This window comes from Rhinolophus hipposideros, assembly GCF_964194185.1.
Source record: "Rhinolophus hipposideros genome assembly, chromosome: 17".
NCBI lineage: Eukaryota > Metazoa > Chordata > Mammalia > Chiroptera > Rhinolophidae > Rhinolophus > Rhinolophus hipposideros.
The window spans coordinates 10,092,042-10,112,092 of NC_138063.1; the positions used below are offsets into that span (position 1 = coordinate 10,092,042).

The 20,051-nt window shown below is 40.6% G+C and overlaps 1 protein-coding gene and 1 pseudogene across 2 annotated transcripts in view; both read left to right on the top strand.

The window, feature by feature from the left end:
• The window catches only part of LOC308509973 (proteasome activator complex subunit 1-like), a 64,484-nt pseudogene extending 61,902 nt beyond the window's left edge, over positions 1-2,582 (top strand). Inside the window, exon 3 of the transcript in view lies at positions 1,855-2,582. The product of the transcript in view is annotated as a proteasome activator complex subunit 1-like (transcript). The remainder of the gene's footprint in view (positions 1-1,854) is intronic.
• Positions 1-20,051, top strand: part of BCL2 (BCL2 apoptosis regulator) — a 167,330-nt gene that overhangs the window by 77,360 nt on the left and 69,919 nt on the right. The gene's annotated exons all lie outside the window — the stretch shown is intronic.

A 20,051-nucleotide genomic window follows, 5' to 3' on the forward strand; every position in this document is an offset into this window, starting at 1 on the left:
AGCCAACATACTGTTTTACAGAAAACTCATTTTTTTTGATAAGTAGAAAGAGCCCATGCTAAAATACGACAAATAGTATAGTATAGTAAATACATAAAGCAGTAACAGTCGTTTCATGTCATCATCAAGTGTTATATATGCTGTGCATAATTGTTGTGTGTGCAGTGCTTTCACGGCACTGGCAGTGCAGTAGGTTTGTTTACGCCAACATCACCACAAACACGCGAGTAATGTGAGTAATGCGTTGTGCTACTACGTTACCATGGCTACGACGTCACTAGGCAATAGGAATTTTTCATCTCCATTATCTGTGGTCAGTTGTTGACTGAAATGTCATTGTTTAGTGCATGACTGTATTGCTAAAATCTAGCTTTACACTGAACTTGTACAAATACATTCAGGAGCTTTCGTATCTTTTTCTGGTTTTAGTGTGTCACATATTTTGGTCACATATGTTTCTAAGAGATTGTCCGTTTCATCCGTTTTTAGATTTATTGCTATACAGTAGAGGATAGAATACTCATACTTAAAAAAACTCTTTGCTGTATTTATAGGTATGGCCCCTTTTCATACCTAATAGTGTTTACTTCTGCTTGCTTTATTTCTCTCGCTCATCTTTGTTGAGTATCTACCTATTTTATTAGTCTTTTTAAAGACTAACCTTTGTTTTGTTCCTGTTCTATATTGTTGCTTGGTTTTTATCTTATTGATTTATTATTATCTTTATTATTGCCTCCCTACTACTTTATCCATTGTGGGAAAAGATTTTTTTCCCCATTCTCTTTGAGTTTATTCCTCTTTATCTTCTTTAAAATTTTTCTTCTTTTCCTGATATTGTATTTAATGCTGAACATCCCTTCTACTGAAATATAAGATTTTAATTATTGTTCGGTTCTAAATGTTTTGTTACTTTAATTTTGATTTCATATTAATATTTTAGTAGTGTGTTTTTGAAATTTCAAAATGTACTGTGTTTTGGGAACTGTAGTTTTGTTATTGATTTCAGCTTTTATTGTCTTTGGTTGATGAATGTGGTCTAAATGTTAGTAGTTCTTTGGAATTTGTTGAGATTTGCTATGTGGCATGGAACCTGATCAATTTTTATAAACATTTCATGTGCATTCTTTATTTATTAGGTGGATAGTTCTCTTTCCAGATCAATTAGATGAAGTTTGTAATATGCATTATTTAAATCTTCTATTTTTTAGCTTGATCTATTAATTTCAGAGATGTGTGTTAAAATCTCTCACTATAATTTTGAATTTGTTTCTTTCATCTAATTAAAGCAAATTTTGCTCTCTCTCTCTCTATCTCTCTCTCTCTCTCTGTCTCTCTCTCCAGCTCTCTTACCTCTCTCGATGCTGTATTGTCAGGTATATAGAATGATTCCTGGTGAATGTATCTTTTTTTCATCAAGCAATAATCCTCTTTATCCCCCCAAATGCTTTTGGCTATGAAGTTTATTTCATCAGGTTCTTTCATTCATTCAATTAAAAGAAATAATTATTGAACTTTTATCATTTGTGGGGACACTTATTATTTGAATACATTATTTTATGTTTGTCCTTGCTATGCCGTTATGTTTTAGGCTTCTCTCTTGTAAACAAATAGAGTTTTAAAAAATTCAATCTAAAGATTTCTGCCTTTTAACAGATTAGTTTAATCCATTTACATTTATTATGATTCATCATATATTTGGAATTCAGTAGGAATCCAAATGTTTTCTATGTGCCATGCTTATTCTTTACTTATTTTTTTTCTTCCTATTCTGTCTTCCATTAGCTTACTTGAATTTTCCTGTTGATTTCACTTTCCCTTCCCTGTGATTACTTTTTTCTTCTCCGATGTCACCAGGCCCCTGGCCATGGCCACGCTCAGGGTCCTGCCTTAAGCCCCAAAACCCAGGTAGATGTATTCGGTGAAGACTGTGTAAAAGATAGAGAACCTGCTCGAGAACTATTTCACCAAGAAAATTTCTGAGTTGGAAATTTTGAAAAGAACCAGCTAGCTCTCAATGAAGCCAACCTGAGCGATCTGAAGGCCCGGTTGGATGTCCTGGTACATGATCCACTCAAGGGAAAAAGAAGGAGGAGTGGAAGAGACCGGAGAAGGAAGATAAGGATGAAAAGACAAAAGGGGAAGATGAATGCAGAGGTCCTCCCAGTGGTCCAGTGAATGGCAAGGAGAAGATTGTAATCTTCCTGCAGCTCCTGAAACCCAGGACCAGGGATGTCACCAAGCAGTCAACCTAGTCACCACATGGTTGCAGCTGCAGGTACTTCAGATTGAGAATGGGGACAACTTTGGAGTGGCTCTCCCGGAGAAGATGTTCAAGCTGACCACCCTTCACACCCAGCTGGAAGGCTTCCACACTCGAATCTCCAAGGATTCCTCTGAGCTGGGACATGCAGCCCCATGTGTGCAATTAACTACAGCTGATGTGCAAGCTGGATGAGGTGGGGGTACCAAGACCTCAGCCCAAGGCCGTGGATATCTGCAACACTTGTACTGTGTTATATGACATCCTCCTGAAGAACTTCGAGAGACTCAAGAAGGGAGAAACAAAGGGAATGATGTATTGAGAGCCTCCTCTCTCTTTTCATGACAAGTCGAGCAGACTTGCCTCTTTCCTGGACTCCAGACTTTCCCCACCTTCCTTCTGTTGATGTTTCTCCCTCACCGAGCCTCCCAAGCACAATACATATAGTCAGACTAGATTTTAAAAATATTGGACTATATTTTAAACTATAATTTTAAAAATATTAACTGTTTTCCTCTTGATTTGTGATATATGTGTTTTGTTCTGTTATCTTACCTGTTAGCCTTAAACCTTAAAAATTATATTTGAGTTAACAAAGTCTAACATGAAAGTTTATGTGTATCTCTATTTGCTTCCCAAACAATGTAATACAGACTCCTTAGAACACTTTAACCTAACTTTTCTCTCTCTCATATTCTGATATGATACTATCAGATATTTTATTATCATCAGTCACTTTGCTTATTTTTTGGTCCCATCCAATTTATTTTTACAAATCTACTTTTTTAAATTCATCAAAATAGAGGCTATTTTACTTGCATTGTGGTTGAGAGTATGAAATCCAGAACCAGACTGCCTTAATTTGAGTCCCAATTTGGTTGTAAATCACTTAGAATGGTGCTTGGTATGCAGTCAAGTACAGACTAAACCCTCCAGAAATGTTATTGATGTGCCTTCTTGGATTCTGTTCCTCCTTTCTCAGTTTAAGTTCCTTGTGACTGAGGTACATCCTTGAGTAGTTATTTCATCAAGGATTTGAGAGTTTTAAACTCTCTCTCTCAATCTCTATCTGAAAATATCTTTAATTCACCCTCAGTCTTGAATAATAATTTTCTAGGTATAGAATTCTACATAGATATTTTTTCCTTAGCATTTGAAAGTGTTATTTTATTGCTTTCCAATATCTACCATTGATGAGGGGTCGTTAGTGTCAGTCCGTCATTTGTTTAGAAGTATACATTCTTTTCTCTCTAATATTTTTGTTTTTAGTTTTGTTCTTGTCTATGTTGATCTGCATTTTCACCACAGTTGTGTTTGGGATTCAATATGCCTCTTGAATCTAAGGATTCCTAATATTCACGAAATCTGAAAAATTCTCAGTCGTAATCTCTGAATATGGTCTCTCCCCAGCTCTCTTTAGTATGTCTTTCTCAGTTCTCTTTTATATGTATATTGTTATTCTGTTCTTCATGTCACTTCACCTGTTTTTCATATCGCCATGTCTCCATTTTTCTGTGGTCTATTTTCTTTTTATCTCTCCCTATGCTTTTCATTTCTAACCTTGTAAGATGAGCAATGTTAACATCTCGTACACATCCTTTCACGTTTCTCCAAGTATATGTAAACATGTGCACAAATACAATATTCATATAAATTAAATAACAATGTTTTGTCGTTTGCAAAAAAAAAATTTTTAATCATACCATGTACATTCCTTTACAAGTTGTCTTTTTCTCTTAACAGTACATTAAGGATATCCTTCAAAAAGATAAGTAGATGTAAATTTAACTCATTTTTTAGAAAATAGCTAAAGTAAATTCCATGGGATGGCAGTACTGCAATTTATCCAGCCATTCCACTATTATTGGTGAACAGTTAGGTTATTTTCAGTTTAATGTCTCCACAAACACTAGACAAAAACATCCTTGTACCTATTTACTTATGTTCTGGTTCCTTAATTTCAGTGAGAATAAATTTTGCCCACACTACCTGCCCCAGTCTGGCTTCCCAGAGAATATCACTTCCTATATTTTAGCTTTCTTTTCTGCTATATATACATCTCTACATTTCTAAATAATGTTTATACTGTTATCTTTTGTTTTATCAATTATGTTTATGATGACATTACTTCCTATTAAAGTAAATAACGATTTAGCTTTCTCATGTAACCGTATTCACTACTTTCTTCCCCCTTTCTCCCAATATAATTATGCTGCAATTTTTGTTTAAATCAGTTGTTAGTGTTTTCCCTATTTTGCCTATGTAAATAGCATGAACAGCTGAACTTTTTATTTTTATGAAGTTAATATCTGTCTTGTTTTTCATTTCCTTAGAGTTCTTCATACTTACTGCGTGCAGATTTCCCCTGTCTCTCTCATAGTCTCACAGTACCCTTTTTACAAGGCTGATCACATCAGTAATCTGTTAGTTCTACTTCTTTTCTTGGTGACATCCCTCATGGAGACTTCCATTTTCCTTCTATCTGGACTTTTCTCTAGGCCTGTGGCACAGCTGTCATGCTGCGATTTCCTTAGTATTCTAGAACTTTCCTTTGCCTTTCTTCTGAGTTGGATCCGCTTTCTTGATTTATTGCATTGTTTGAGAGAGGACAGCCTCCAGCAGGCTATGAGATTTAACGCGAGTGAAGTGGTGGTGGCCCTCAGTATGACTTTCCCTGAATCCTCTGGTCAGGTCTGGAAGACTGATCTCTGTATCTGGGGCCCGGATGTCAGCTCACCTCACTGCATCATCCTTCTGCTTTGCTTAGACCTGAGACGGATCGCATACAATTCCCTCTTTTTTTACTCACTCATTTTTGTGTCTTCTAGCCTGCAGTGGTCTATCAAAAATGGATCCATGAAAGATGCATGCCTGCTTTGAATGTCCGAAAAGGTCTTTGTTCTCTCTTCTCCCTTGATGGTGTGTCTGGCTTGCACCAGGAAACTCTAGGTCAAAACAATTTTCTTCAGAAGTTTGAAGACATTGTTCTATTCTATGCTATCTCCCAGTGTTGCAGTTGGAAGGCTAAGCTATTCTGATTCTTCATGTTTTCTACCTGACCTTTTTTTTTCCCTTTCTCCCTAGAACTCGTAGAATCTTTTCCTTCCCCAGTCTTCTAAATTTCACAATAAGTTTCCTATGTGTCTGTTTTCATCTATTGTACTGACCAATTATTGTGTTCTTTCCATCTGCCAATACTTGCTTTTCAGCTTTTCTTTTCAGAACTCCTACTATTTGGGTGTTGTACTTTTTAGACCAGTCCTCTAATTTTCTCATATTTTCCATCTTTTTATCTTTTTGTTCTCTTTTTGGGCAATTTCTTCAACTGTAATTTCCAACCTGTCTATTGGGTTTTCATTTCTGTTATTGTTTTAAATTTCCTCTTTTCATCTATAAATAGTTGGTGTTTTTTTTTTTTTAAACAAAGCATTCTGTTCTGTTTTCATGTGTGTGACATTCTCTTCAATTTCAGAAAAATAATTTTTATTCACTTTTGAAAGTTTCTTCTCCCTTCGTGGTCTCTGTTTCCTCCATGTTGCCTTTTTCAGTTTGTTTGTTTTGAACTGTTTCAAGTAGAGACTCTCCTTGCATGTCTGCTAATCCTTGGCTGTCTGCTCATATTTAAGAAAGAACTAATAAACATATTGAAAGTTCTAAGATCATGTGAGGGGCTTGTTGACATTGAGCATCACTGTAGAATAATATGTTTATGCCATTCGTTGGGGAACGCCTCAAGTCAACCCCTAAAATCTCCCCCTGGGGGAGATGGTCAGGTTCTCCAGAGAACACTCATCCAAACTATCACCTAGAGGGTGAAAGTCTGCCTGTCCCAATGCAGAGGGCTGAGGTGAGGAAAAAGACGAGAAGGGGTCAGCATTCAGGATGCAGTGTTTTATTTTGTTTGGTGTATGGCATCTCCCAATGCAGGAAGACTGTATCCAGAAGCCAAACCTCCATTTTACAAGTTGGAATAAAGGCTTCTGCCCAGTGGGGTGGAGTGAAGGAGGAGATTTGGGGACCTAGTTCTTTAATAGCTTTCATCCCCCTCTCCTTATTTAGTCATTCTTCCCGTCTCTTCTCTCCCCAGTTCCAGAAGTAACTAATGCTCTGTTCCTGGGCCTTTTGAGCACCTGCTGGTTGGTTTCTAACTCTCCTTACTTTTAGTTTAGGATTCAGCTTCCTTTGGTCTGCTAGTTCTATTACTACTTGTCCATCTGTTTTCCATCTTCCAGAATCTTATTACTGTCATCTCTTTACCTGCTCTCCTTGTCCTTGTGGATTTATGTTTTTAAAGTGATCACTTTCCCTCGTTTTAGTGAGGTTTCATGTGAGACCAGTCTTAGATATGGGGTGTTCTTTGATTTTACTTGGAAATCTTGCATTTTAGTTGATTTCCTCAAATCTGTTTTTCCAGTTCCCTAATTCTATATTTGTGTTACTCTATGGTCTAACTTGCCCATTGTGTTAATTTTAGGAATTTTACTTTGTTCTTTTTAAGACCTACTTATTTTCTTTTTTGTTTTTCCAGTTCTTAGGATTTTAATTTAAAGAAATGTCCCTTTGTGACTGGCCCTCGTGGTAATTTATTTATGTGTGTGTTTTGACAAGTTGTTCTTCACAGAGATTTATTTTCTATGGGAATCTTGTGAGTACTGAATTGTGAAATTATTTCTACATAGTGGCCACATACTTGTTTTTCCTGGAGATCTGAGGAATTTCAGTGAGCCTGGAATTGTGTTCATGTTCATTTCTTGTCATGGGACTCCCACAGTCAGCTACACAGAAAGGGTAAATTCTGATCCTACAACTGAATGTGGCTCATGTTTAGATTTTGACTTCTCGAAAGTGTCCTAAGCTCTGGATATAAGGCAACTTTTCTGCTCTTCACCTTTGGGCCAGTGGGCAGAGTGCTTTTTGTCCTCTTTTTGTGAATACAGTGACTTTTTAAGACTTTGAGATTTATGAAAGGAGCTCAGTTCTACCCTCCATCCCCCAGCCACCTCATGCAGGACTAAGGCCATGTCCCTTCATGGGTGTTAGAATTTAATTACCATCCCCAGGTCCCCGGGGATATTTATGTAGGTCTGAAAGTCTCTTAACACCTTGAGGTCAACTTTTTGTTATAGCTTTAGCTTTAATTTTTATCTTCATTCCTGGAACCTATACTCTTCCTTCCTTCCTAGCTCTGTTCTGTGATGTTTTCTTTAGAATTTCACATCTTTGTAGTGAAGAGATCCATAGGGTCATCCTAGTGTTTGCCATTTTACTGGCAATGAACACGCACATCTGCTGTCGAGCAAAACCAAGAACATACTAAAGAAAACCTGGAATTGATTGTAAAGGGTCATGAATTGCCAGAAATGAAAAGGTTCTTAAGAGATCACTTCATCCAACCCTAGCATTTTATTTAAGGAAACTGAGGCTCAAAACTGATGAAACCACGTACCCACAGACACATGGCCAGTTAGTGAAAAAGCTGAAGATAGAACGCAATATGTGGCCACTTTTTTTTTTTACCACATCACAGGGACAAGCACTGTCACCTAGCAGCTAGTACTTGTCTGGTTGCAAGGTACCTTTATCTGATAATGGCTGTGCCTTCAATCACTGTGAATTTTGGGAAAGCCACATAACGATTTGTGTTCATTTTGTCTTGTTTTTGTTATCTGGAATATAAACTAATAATGCATATAGAATCTCTTAACTGGTTTACTCCTGTCTCAATATCATTTGTTTCCTACTTTTATTTTTCAAAGAAAAATACCTTTTCCTCTCCTTTCTTCCATTTCCATCCTTTAAGGCCCAGTTCAGCTTCCACCATTTCCCAGAAACCTTCCCTGAAGTCTGAAGCCCATAGAGCGTTTTCTCCTTCTCTAACTCCTTTTGAGATTGTCATTCGAATCACATAATTGGCACCATAATATGAATATATCTCACCTTGTTTAATTATTGAATGTGTATGTGGTTTATCTCCCCAACTAAATTGTAAGTGCTAGTTTGCAGAAACCATGCTGCTGTATCTTGACCAGTTCCCAAAGTGTTTTTCTTGATTAATTGATGAGGAAACAACTTAGAGGAAATATGTTCTCTGAGATAGAGCCTGGACATGGTGTCAGGAAGCTGGATTCTACCGCTTTGCTCAGCATCGGCTCCCTGGAGTATTTGAGCAAACCGTCTTACCTTGTATAGACAGGCCAGCGAAGTCTGACAATACACTCACAGATAGAGTGGTCATGTAGTTTATTATTCAAACCGGGACAGTTAGGAGAGGGAGGGGCAGTATTAATAATGTGGCAGGGACAACAGGTGTAAACCGGGACTGTCCCTGACAAGCCGGGACATGTGGTCACCGTATGTCATAGATCACCTGAGCTCTTCAGAAAAATTTGCACAGCTGCTCTCAAAATATCAGTCCTCAAACAAAAAATTATCACCCCTTCCAAACGTTTTCATCCACCAGGACAACTTCACAGGTAATCAAATTTTTAGTTTTTCCAGACATTCATGTTTTCTCAGCTACTTTTGTGGCTTTAAATGCTCGTTATAACTGAAGTTAAAGTAAATCATGAGTTTGAAAGTTAATACTGCCAAGAGACAAACACTTGCGTGTTCCATAGCAACCCACTTCTCTGTCCTGGAGGGAAAGAACAGCCCCGATTTCCAGAGTTTGGGTTCTTCTTTCCTTGGATGCTTTTGGAAACATAAGGACCTTATCCCTAGTATACGCAGTGACAGAGGGGAGGTTTGTGAATAATTGCTGATCCACAAGACTGGATGTTGTCTCCATATAATGGTGTATTTGGTGGCTTAGCATAGCAAGGTGTGATAGGTCTTTAAAAAGATGCATTATTAGCACCCTGGCCCACTAGCTGGCCTGCTTCTGCAGCTCCTGCCATAGTGTTCTGTACCTAAGTAGTAGGTGCTTTATAAATGTTTGTAGCTTGAAATTCCAAGGAACATTTGGAAGACAGTGGTGGCTAGTAAATTCACGTGCCAGTGCTAGTAACTTCATTTCTGCTTATGCTTAGGGAGGACTAACCTGGTTGGTGCATAGTGTTAGAATGCAAAGCAAAACAGATACCATCTCCGCCATCCAGGATTTTATGATCTAGAGGCCGCTTCAGAGCTATAAACAACAAAGTATAAGTTCAGAAGAAAGAACAATCAATTTTGTCCTGGAAGATGTAGGTGGCATTTGAGCTATTTTGAAAAGTAGAATTTTATTCTAGGACAGAGGTGGGGGAAGGCCACTGCGCACAGTGGGAACGGCACGAATAAAACCCTGTAAGAATGTAATCACTTGGTACGTTTAGGGAATCAGAAGTCCTGTGCGATCGGAAGATAAGCTTTAATGGGTGGTGGGATGGGAGAGGCAGAGGTCCTTTAATGTCACACTGGGGAGCTCAGGTGATATTACGCAGACAATAGGAATCACATAAAGTTTTGGATACATGCGGTGATATAAACTAATTCCTGTGTTAGAATGATAACCTGGCATCAGGGAACCCAGAAGCAAGAGACCAGTTACGAAGAGGAGGTAAAGGCAGGGGAATAAAAAGGAAGAGGCAGATATGCGATACAGAATTGGCTGTTGCTTGGAGATAGGTCTGAGGAGGAGAGAAGAACCAAACACAATACCAAAAGAGTGAGTAAACGGTGAAACCATGAACTTGGAAAGCTGGGGAAGAGGAGAATTCAATTGGTAGAGAACTTGATTTCTCTGGAGGTTTGTGAGGAGATTGTGTAAAATAATATGTGGGAAAAAGTAACCTTGAACAGTGCTTTGCATAAAGTAGGCGTTGGAAGAAAAGAAAGGAAGGAAGGAGGCTTTACTAACTCCACACTGTGCCATAACAGAGGGAGACATTTAGGGTTTTAGGACATCTGATGAGGTCATTCACTGGAACAATTCTTGTCAGCAGACTTGCTAGTTATTTCATGTTAATTGAGTGTACAGATCAGGAGAGGACTCAAAAAGAAGGAAAGACCAGAATTTGCTGGTGTCAGACAGTGGAGAGGTGAGCTGGGAGCCAGCCTGCGAGGAAGAGAGGGAACGGGGGTGATGGAGAGGCCATACTGAGACCGAGGGAGTAGCAGCGGGGAAGGCAAGAGGGCAGAAGTGATCATACCGCCCACACAGCGAAGGAGAAGGACGCCCACTCACATTGGTAGTTTTGCATGTGGAGAAGTGTCATGGTGAGCTGTGGAGGTGGGGGTGTTGCTTACTTTCTAACGAGCCTGTCCTGAAACTCTATCAGGAGAACCCCGTTTCTCTGTGAAAACCAACCCAGTTCCTTCTAAATGTTTTCTGTTTGAAATAATAGCAGGACAATCCTTGTGATTAGACACCAAGTCACACTGACTTTTTGATGAGCCATTTCAGGACAGCGCTCAATAAATTCTTTTGTTGGAAGTACTGGCCAGTACTTTGTCTTACAAAATGCCTTTTGGTCTCTGTGCCTTAGTCTTTGATTATTGGGTAAACATTTTAGTTTCGTGATTACATAGTGTTTAGATGGCAATGCATGAATTGCATTACTAAAATGGTTTGCCTTCAGTTATGTTACATCTGCTTCAGGAATGCCAAAAAACATAAACACAGTCAGCTACCTCCACTGGAGCCTCAGAGAGAGAGAGAGAAGGCGTAAAATCTGGCAGTTGGCATCACGTCTCATCTTGAATCAGAGAATCTTGAAGTCGGGAAGTTCTTTGGAAGTGCCACCTCCTTCAGCTCGGTGCCACCCATCCTCTTCCTGAATACTTCTAATGAAGGGGAGTTCTCAGAATGTGCCAACTTTTAGAAAAAGGCAAACCACAGTTAAATAAAAACGTTTGATTTCTCCCAACAGACTTGGTCATAGAATTGCTGTGTTGGCCACAGTATAAAATGAATGCAAGCCAGAAGTTACCTGGGGATATTTTTATTTGATTTACAAAATCCCAGTGTTTGTGTGATGCAATGCTTTTCAATGATGTATGTCCTTTTTGTGAGGAGGAAAGCTTTTTACATCGTCTTATCACATAATTTCTCTTCATCGTCTATGGTTTCTACCACTTTTGTCTTTTCCTTTGGGTATTGCAGCTTGCCTTGATATGGCTTCCAAGACGTGGGTGCATTTAGAGACTTGATAATAAAAAAGGGCCAGTCTCTAAAACAATTACAGTTCTCTGTAATTTTGAGGTCAAATCAACCGATTTTGACATTTGGCTGTGTTTTTGCAGGCATTCATATAAACCTTATAAACGGCCACTGAGATGTAGCAGTTCTTCTTCAGCAATGTCTCCCTCATTCATCCCTTTGCTTAGAAAACATCTGAGGCCCACCGTGTTCCTTTCCATTTGCACCATTTCCTCTTTATTTGGGACCATTATCCACTCACATTGAGACCACTGCCTCATAAATCTGTCTCTAGGGGCCACTGTGTAATGTCCTAAAATGTCATCTTGATGATTACCCCCTCCCACTTAAAAGCCTTCATGGCATAATTTTTAAAATAATATCTTTGTTCTGATTACAAAAGCAAGATAGAGGTTTTTTTTGCAGAAAATCTGGAAAATGGAAAAAAGCAAAAAGAAGAAAAAAAAACACTCATAATTCACCACTAGAAAAAACAACCTTTTGTAAATATGTTGGTACACATCCTACAAGCTGTTCTTCTCCTCTCTTTGCCTCACACTGAGAACCTTTCCAGTCTGGTCTCAACGTGACTTTACAACTCTTATCTGTCTGCTCGTTTCCTCTCTGGGGACCTGTATTGCCTTGCACAGGACTTTTCCTATTTTCCCCCTCAGTGAATTTTTTCTGATTATATAAGTAGTACATGTGGTTGTAAATATTTTAAGAAAGACATTATAAAGAATAAAGTGAAAAATATATTTAAAAACATCTCAACACCCTGAAATAAAAACCCACTGACATTTTGTAGACCATCCCATCATCATCTGTTTATATACGTGTGCCTAAGTAAACACACATAATTTCCGATAAATGAGATCATAGCATCCATGTGGTTTTTATGGTTGACATCTTCTTTCATTTTCACTTATTTCTTTCCTCCCACTCCCTTTCTTCCCTTTACCCCAATCCCTCTCCCTCATGTTGCTCGTGTACTCCACCTTGTATGCTGTTCTGTGCTTCGCGCCATCTTCACATGTTAATAATTATATCAAACATTTAGGATACATAGATAGATAGATAATAGATAGAGATACCTATAGCCACACATATATGTGTTTTTTGTCATTGTGTTGTAAAAAAATTAGATCATATCACATGTCAAAGTCGGCATCTTGCATGTTTCTCACTTAATAATAATCCGTTGTTGACATTCCTGCGTCCTTTCTTTTTCATACTATTTTGCATACTATTACTTAGTTGACTGTAGCATGACTTATTGAATGATTTTACTACAAACAGTGCTGTGAGAGCGGCCCTGTGCTCATATGGGCGTGACATGGCTGGATCAATGATGGTACTTTAAAATTTGGATAGATGTTTCCAGATTGCTTTATAAATGGGACAGCAATTTCTATTTCCACCAGCAGTGCACGAAAGTCCTTTTTTCTGTATCCTGCCGTGTGTCTGTGACATTGTCACCGCCCAGGGGTAGTGTCTCTAAATTGCAGGGGAGGATGGTGATGCGGTCCCTTTGAAATCCCAAACTTCAAGACAAGTGTGGGGCCATCCGAAGACCATCACGTAACATATATGGGACTTCATTAAGAGGAGATCATGGTTTACTAGAGTCGAGTTCTGGGGAAGTAGTATTTACAGAAATGAACCCTATGGCCTGAAGTGTTATTTTATTTTTAGGATGATTTTTTTTTTTTTTTTTTTTTTTACCCAGCATTATTTGTTTAACATTGCAGCTGGAAATTTCCCTCTTGATTTTTCATTTGGTCCTTTACAATTTTTGTCAGAACTCAAAAAGTAGAACACATCACACACAACTTCTGAACATTTGAGTCAACCTCGAAATTATGCAGATAGATGTATGTCAAGTTGAGATCTGTCGGAGAGTTCCTGTAAACATGGTTAATATTTGAAATGCTTTTACAATAATTATTGATGTGATGTTAGAGGTGCGGACCAGGTGGGAGGGTTGGGTCTTATAGACCATCTCCTGAACTGTGCAGGGATGATTGTCTCACCTCCTCTCCTCCAAGATGGACGCACTCTCATTCTCTAAGTCATGAACTATGGTGCTTTCTACTCTCATCCCCGCTGCTGATAGATATCTGCCACCATTTCTGTTGTCCTTGTTTTCTTTCTTCTTTGTCCCTTCTGCCTCTCTCCCTCCCATTTCTCCATAATTCTCAAGTTTCCCACAAAGTGGCTTGCCTTTGGAGCCATTGCCTGCTGTTGAGATTGCATTTGGGGGCAGGCAAGCCCCCCTTCCCACATCATTGGTCATTCCCCCATCAAGGTCATTGACCTGTCTTAGCTATTTTCATCCCTAACTTTTCTGTTGACAGGTTCTCCACCTGACAGAAGTGCTTCTCCCAACTCCCCCTCTAATATTGTTTTTTATCTGACATCAGTTTGGGACCTTGAGTACCTGAGAACCTGAGGCTTCCCTGTACTTTGAAGTAGAAATAGATTCTATCTCTGAGAAAACTCTGACCAGCCTGTTCTGGGAAAGAATGTTGGTTCTTTCCAACCTTCTTGCCGCACCAAATACGGAGCCTCAGTATTATTATGGGTTATTAGAGCTGTATGGAGAACACATGAGGTAATTGAGAATGTAGTTTCATTGTGCTTCAGTATATTCTCGATGTCAGAGAAAGTCACAAGTCGGAGTCTAGTTTTAACTCCTTAATTCTGACTTTACTCACATTTGTGGATTCAACAAAGCCTAAACATTATTTTGATATAGTTTGTGTGTGGTTTAATATGTACAACTTGTCTGAACGCAGTTAGCTCTGTGGTTATCTGTTACTGAGAACTGCTTTTTTTCTTTTCCTTTTCTAAGAAAACTCTAGTTTCCTAAACTAAAGTCTTTCTCGTGAGTTCATCAGCAGTGAGAGGTGTTGTGTGAGGACCTGTTGGTGATAATAAGATCAAACAATCACCCGATTCAGGTGACTTTAACACAAATCATATTGACTAAAATAGTATTAAGCATGTGATGCTGGTGTGTGACATTTGAATATTTGCCAAGAAAAACACCCAAGTTGCTATGACTGGCTGCAAGAGTAAGAGATTTGCCTGTTTTACTGTTTTTACATACATTTTTATTTGAGAATCTGAAACCAACCTTTATAGTTTGGGGAGGGAAAGTAACACATACAGTCAGCATGAATCTGTTTACCTGCTTTTCCCTTTCACTGCTTATAAGATTTCAGATCACTTAGTCCTAATCAAGAGCTATGTATAAATTAGGGGACATGTATCTTAACAAATTTGGGATTTCTGTATGCTCTTTCTCTCTCACAGCCCCTTCCTACAATTCCTTTCCACACTTTTTCATCCTTCGTGTAAAGGTTGCAACCTATATTTGACAAAGCTTGGAAATCAGACCTAAGATACATATCTGGGTCCCAGTTGTGGCTTGTGGCCACTTATTACTAGGAGAGTCACTCTTGAGCCTTGGTTTTCTAATCTCTAAAATGGGATACATTCTTCATGTAGCCATGAAAAGCATCATAACTTCCTTCCTTTCCTCCTTTCTTTTGGAGAAACTCAGAATTCTCAAAAATATTAAGTGAAGTAATTTTAGGACCTCTTAGAAGTTGCCTATAATAATGAGGACAATCAGAAATGACAATCTTCTACTATTGGATTCATGAGCACCACCCCCACCCCCACCACCGCTCCCCATCCCCCCACCCCCGGTTGAGCAACTGTGTTACATTTCTGGTAAAACCTGATTACATTCTGATAAAACTTGTGTGAGAACCAGGACAGTCACAGACGATGTGTACCCTGATTTCCATGATTGAAGAATTTTTCCCTGGTGCTTCTGTAGAAGGGCCTTTGCACAGTGTGGCTCTGCTCTGTGGCAAATGCGTCATTAGCTATGTCGAGCCAAAAATTGCAGCCAAGTTACAATAATGCCAAATGCCACGATCTTTTACATGCAGGAGAAAAAGACTACATACCAGCAACATAATTGTTCCGAAGTCCCTATTCCACTGTGCATGTCTAAAGGACTAAAGTGAGGCCAGACTCGCTAAAATAAAATGTAGAAAGGAAGGGGTTACCAAAACTACAGTGCCCCGTCAACGGGAATTTCAGTTAAGGATTAACAGCGACCACTTAAAAAATATAGATGGCTTAAAACTGGAACTAAAGGAGGCCACACACAGATTCCTGTGGGCATGAGTCAAGATGAAGGTTTGAGTCACACGAAAACAAGACCCGTCACTCTCGGGAGGCAGTTTTCTGAAGCCTTTGGAAAGACATGAAGAAATATAGGCCACGAAATGACAAATGGGCACAGTGAGAACAGAGCAACGTTTGAGCGTAAAACTTGATATTTGGGACGAGGAGAATGAAGTAAAGAGAAGGGCTGGAGACTTGGAACTGGGTCAGAAACAATGAGCTCACGAGTGAGGATTGAGCGTGTGGGTTCCCAGCAGTGACAGGAGGGGCCAAATCTTCAAAGATTTGCACGAAGCCACCGGATTTAGTTAGCAGAATCCTGCAGAAGTGAATGGCAAGAAACTGAAAAACCTATACCACTGTCTGAATGGCAGGGGGAAAAATGAACTGAAAGGAAAGCAGAAGGCTTATGGGCAAGATAAGCTCATTGGAGACATATGACTGAACTGAAACCCAGATAAAATATTATCTTTTAATCCGGTGTCTTTCATTAGAAGTCTAGCTTGTTTGTATTTCATTCACAAAAGAGCAATATGCATTTAACTTCATATATTTGCGCATAGAATTCTGGCTAGAAACTCATTGCTGATGAGGATGTTACAAGTTAAGGAAGTTTTAAAGCAAATGTGCTTGGAAAGTATAACATGGGAATGAAATTTTAAGCCAGTGATAAGATAATGAAGACTCAGGGCTAATCTTTCATCGACAATTTTGTAAGGAATGAAAAAAGGTATTCTTGCTTAAGCCTGAAGCTTTCTCCTGCTAAGACCTCCATGAATCACCTCCTATATACTCATATTCTTTCCCCTTTCCCTCTTGTCCTCTCGTTGGAATAATCCAGGCCCATCCGGGGGTCCCCAGCCTCCCCCCGCCTTCTAGAACTTTCATCGCCTCCCCTTCACTGCCCACAAGTGTACTTAGGGCTCCGAAATCCTGGGGAAAGAAATTGCCTTTAATTCTACTGCTCCTTTGGACTGCCGTTACGTCTCCTCCCCAAGTTTTTAAGCTTCTTAAAAGCTAGATCGCCTCTCTCTCTCTGACTCCACTTCTTCACTCCCTACTCCCCTTACCACCACCCCTCCAGTGGGTCTTCTGTTTCTATTGCCCTAATAAAGCAGCTGTTTTATAAGGGGATTACTCACTAATTTCTGAGGACGTCCAGAACCATGCTATTCTACTTTTCTGTAGCAGTTGGAACTCAGGGAAACTTCTTTCTTTAAACACTACACCTTCTTGCTTCTATTAAACAAGCCTAGTGCTTTTTCTGATCTTGCCAACCAGCCTGTCTCTGTCCAGCCAACCAGCTTCGCTGTCTTCTCCCACTAGCTACATGCAGACATTTGTCCCAGCACAGACCTTGTGCTTATCTCTCTGATTTCTCCCTCTTGGAGATCTCATCTACTGCCTCTAAACCTTTCTGCATGTACACAGGTTGTTCCAAAACCCCTCTCTGGACCTGCGAGTTCTCCCATTTCCATCCCATAGTTCCAGCTCTCTGCTGGTCACACACACCTGGATAATCCACCGCCATTGTGATCCCAGCTCTGCCTCTTCCTTCCCCACACCAAGCCCTCCCAGACTCTGGTAATGGGGGCAACTTGTCCTGGTCCCCTCATCTCAGTCACGTTTGGTTCTATCCTCTCACTTTATTCTGTATCTGAAGACTCACAAATACCTTATTTCCTCCATTTCACACTCTGTCCTCTTGGTGTTCCGAGAAGTAATAGATGGTCTGTCTACTAAATTCTTACTCGAGCTGTGTAAACAGAAGAGTTCTAGGTCAAGCAAACATAAGTCCAATTTGCATTTTAAAAACAGAGAGTCATGGCCCCTCAATCAATTCCCAGAGTTGAGCCAATTTACAGACTCAGAACCCCTTGAGTGAAGGGGAGGCTGGGTCCCCTTGAGGAAGCACCCTGCTACATTGCCAAAAATGGATGCTATTAATCTTTCTCCCAGCCTTCCCCAAAAGGACCTACAGCCTTTGCCAGGGTAACCGTGCACTGGGGCAAAGGAAATAATCAGACCTTTCAGGGATTATCGGACACAGGCTGTGAACGGACACTAGTTCCAGGAGACCCAAAACATCACTCTGGTCCACCCGTCGTAGCAGGGTCTTATGGAGGTCAGATGATCCCTGGAGCCTTAGCTTTAGTGTGTGTCCATTCCTGCGGCACTCGGTGCAGGCCAGTGGGGCTGGCTGCGCTCTGTGGCAGGGGCTTGCTGTGGGCTCTCGTCCCTCTGCGGCCTTTCTATTCCCTGGCTCGGACCACTAGTGCCAGTTCTCAGGAAGAGGCCAGCCTTCCTTAGCCTGATCATGAAAGTCCACCACAAAGACCCTTCCCCTGTCTCCCAGGCTTCTTGGCAGCAAGTCCTCACCCCATATCCAGTTCCCCAAGCATGACACACTTTCCTTCTCCTCATTTTACCTTTACTCGCGCCGTTCCCCGTGCCTGGTATTCCTTTTTGGCTCTGTTCTCTGGAATTGTGTGGTGCCTGTTTTTAGCACAAATATACCATGTCCCCTTGTAAAACCGTTTTTCTCCACATTCGCCCATAACAGCCAGGCAAATGAGCGAAAAAGTGTGGATGGATTAATTCACCAGTCTTGGGGGAAAAGACGGGTCCTTCTAGGAGTGGGTCGTTAACAATCTTCATAAACAAAAGATTGCCTTGTTTATACCTGTTCGTCAGAGTCAGCGTTTCTTAAATCTGCTTAAGGTGAAAGTGAGTGCTCTGTGTTGAAAAAAATCATATGGGAAACACAGAAATAAGAAATGCTCACTTTGTCTAATGCATGAGTATATTCCACAACAGGTGGCCTCTCAACTTGCTCAAATAAAACAGAATTGGTTGGCTGACGCCTGTCAGCAGAGCAGAAGGAGCAATGACCTGGTGGCAGGACCAGGAGCAGATGAGAATGTTGACTTAGATCTTCAGGTCTTCTTGTTAAGACTCCCTCTCATCAAGTACCTTCCTTCAGTGTGAAGTAAACGTCTGGTGTCTGCATAGTCTTTTTTTTAAAAAAAGGTAATTCCCGTGCCAGTTTCTCCTTTTTTCCAAAGTTGAGGTTAGGACCCATGGAGTTTGTGCAAGCCTGACTATCCCAACTTTCCTTTCAAACTTTTCTTGGAAGTTTCTAGATTCCCCGTCAAAATTAAAACAGCACAGAAATTAAATTGAGACTATGATAAATCCCAGCGATTTGTTTTTCATACCAAATAGGCAACATCACCCTGGGTGGGAGTGCAGACTCTAGCGTCCAGGCTCACCCACCCCAGAGCTCTGGTGGCTCCATAGGCTGGAACCCTCGGTGTGACCCTTGGTCTTCAGGAAACCTTGTAATTCTCCCCACGGCATTAGCCCTTAACCATCTGAATTCTTCTCCTGTGACGCATGTGACATGGCTCTGTCGCTGGTTTTCTCCTCACTTCTTTGACGACTGCATTTCCACTTCCTTCTGCAAACACTTGTGAAGAAGCATTTATGCAGCATTTACCGGGGGCCAGAGCGTGCTCAGTTGCGTGGGTCTATACAAAGATGAATGGGACGTGTCCCGACCTTCAGGGCCCCCTGGCCCTGCCCCATGTTCACCCCACTGCCTCTCACACCTCTCCCTCCTCTGCTGGGACACTGAGCCCTCACAGCTCACATGTCTAACAGAGACAAGGTCCCCAAGCCATTCCTTTTTCTTCTTCTTCCTATGCACTCACTTCTTCGGAAAGGCTTTTTTTTCTCATGGCTTCAATCATAAAACTATATTCCCAGCCCTGTTTTCTCATCTGAAGTTTAGTAATAAATTTCCTCTTGTTTTCTCCACAATTCAGTGTGCCCTGGGCCAAACCAGCTCCCCGTGAGTGCTCTCTGCCTCTGTTAGGAGTGGCACCAGTTTCCTTTTTCTCCAGACCCTGAGTCTGGAAACCATCTTAGGTCATCTCCCCTTTCTTCTCTGCATCCGGGGATTAGCGTTCAGGCTTCCTCCCACCTGCTCTTGATTGTCTCCTTTGTCATTCCCGCCGCCTCCATCCTACCTGGTCCTGATGGCCGCATAGCTGCCTTAGCCCTTCCAATGAGCTCTGCATAGCCACGCCAACATTCTCTTCTTTCAATCCCATCTTATCGACGTCTTTCTTGTTAAGTCGTAGAGACAATGTCTTATCCGTTTATGTCTCCAGCAGCATCTAAATCCGCTCCTTGCACACAGTAGGCACATAACCAGGGTTATTGATCTGTTGTGCCACAAGCATGCCCAGACTTCCTATTGTCAGCCTCAGCTTTCCTCCTATCTGTCCCGTGCAGAGCATCCACATGGTGACCCCTGCAATGACAGAGTCCTCACTGCGTAGTTGTGGGGGGAAGGGCAACATGGCAGAGAACTGTGAAACGGATCAACAAATCGGAAAATGAAATCCAGGAGGGAATTAAGGCATTGGAATTATTTGCTATGTGAGAGACCAAGACGCGGGG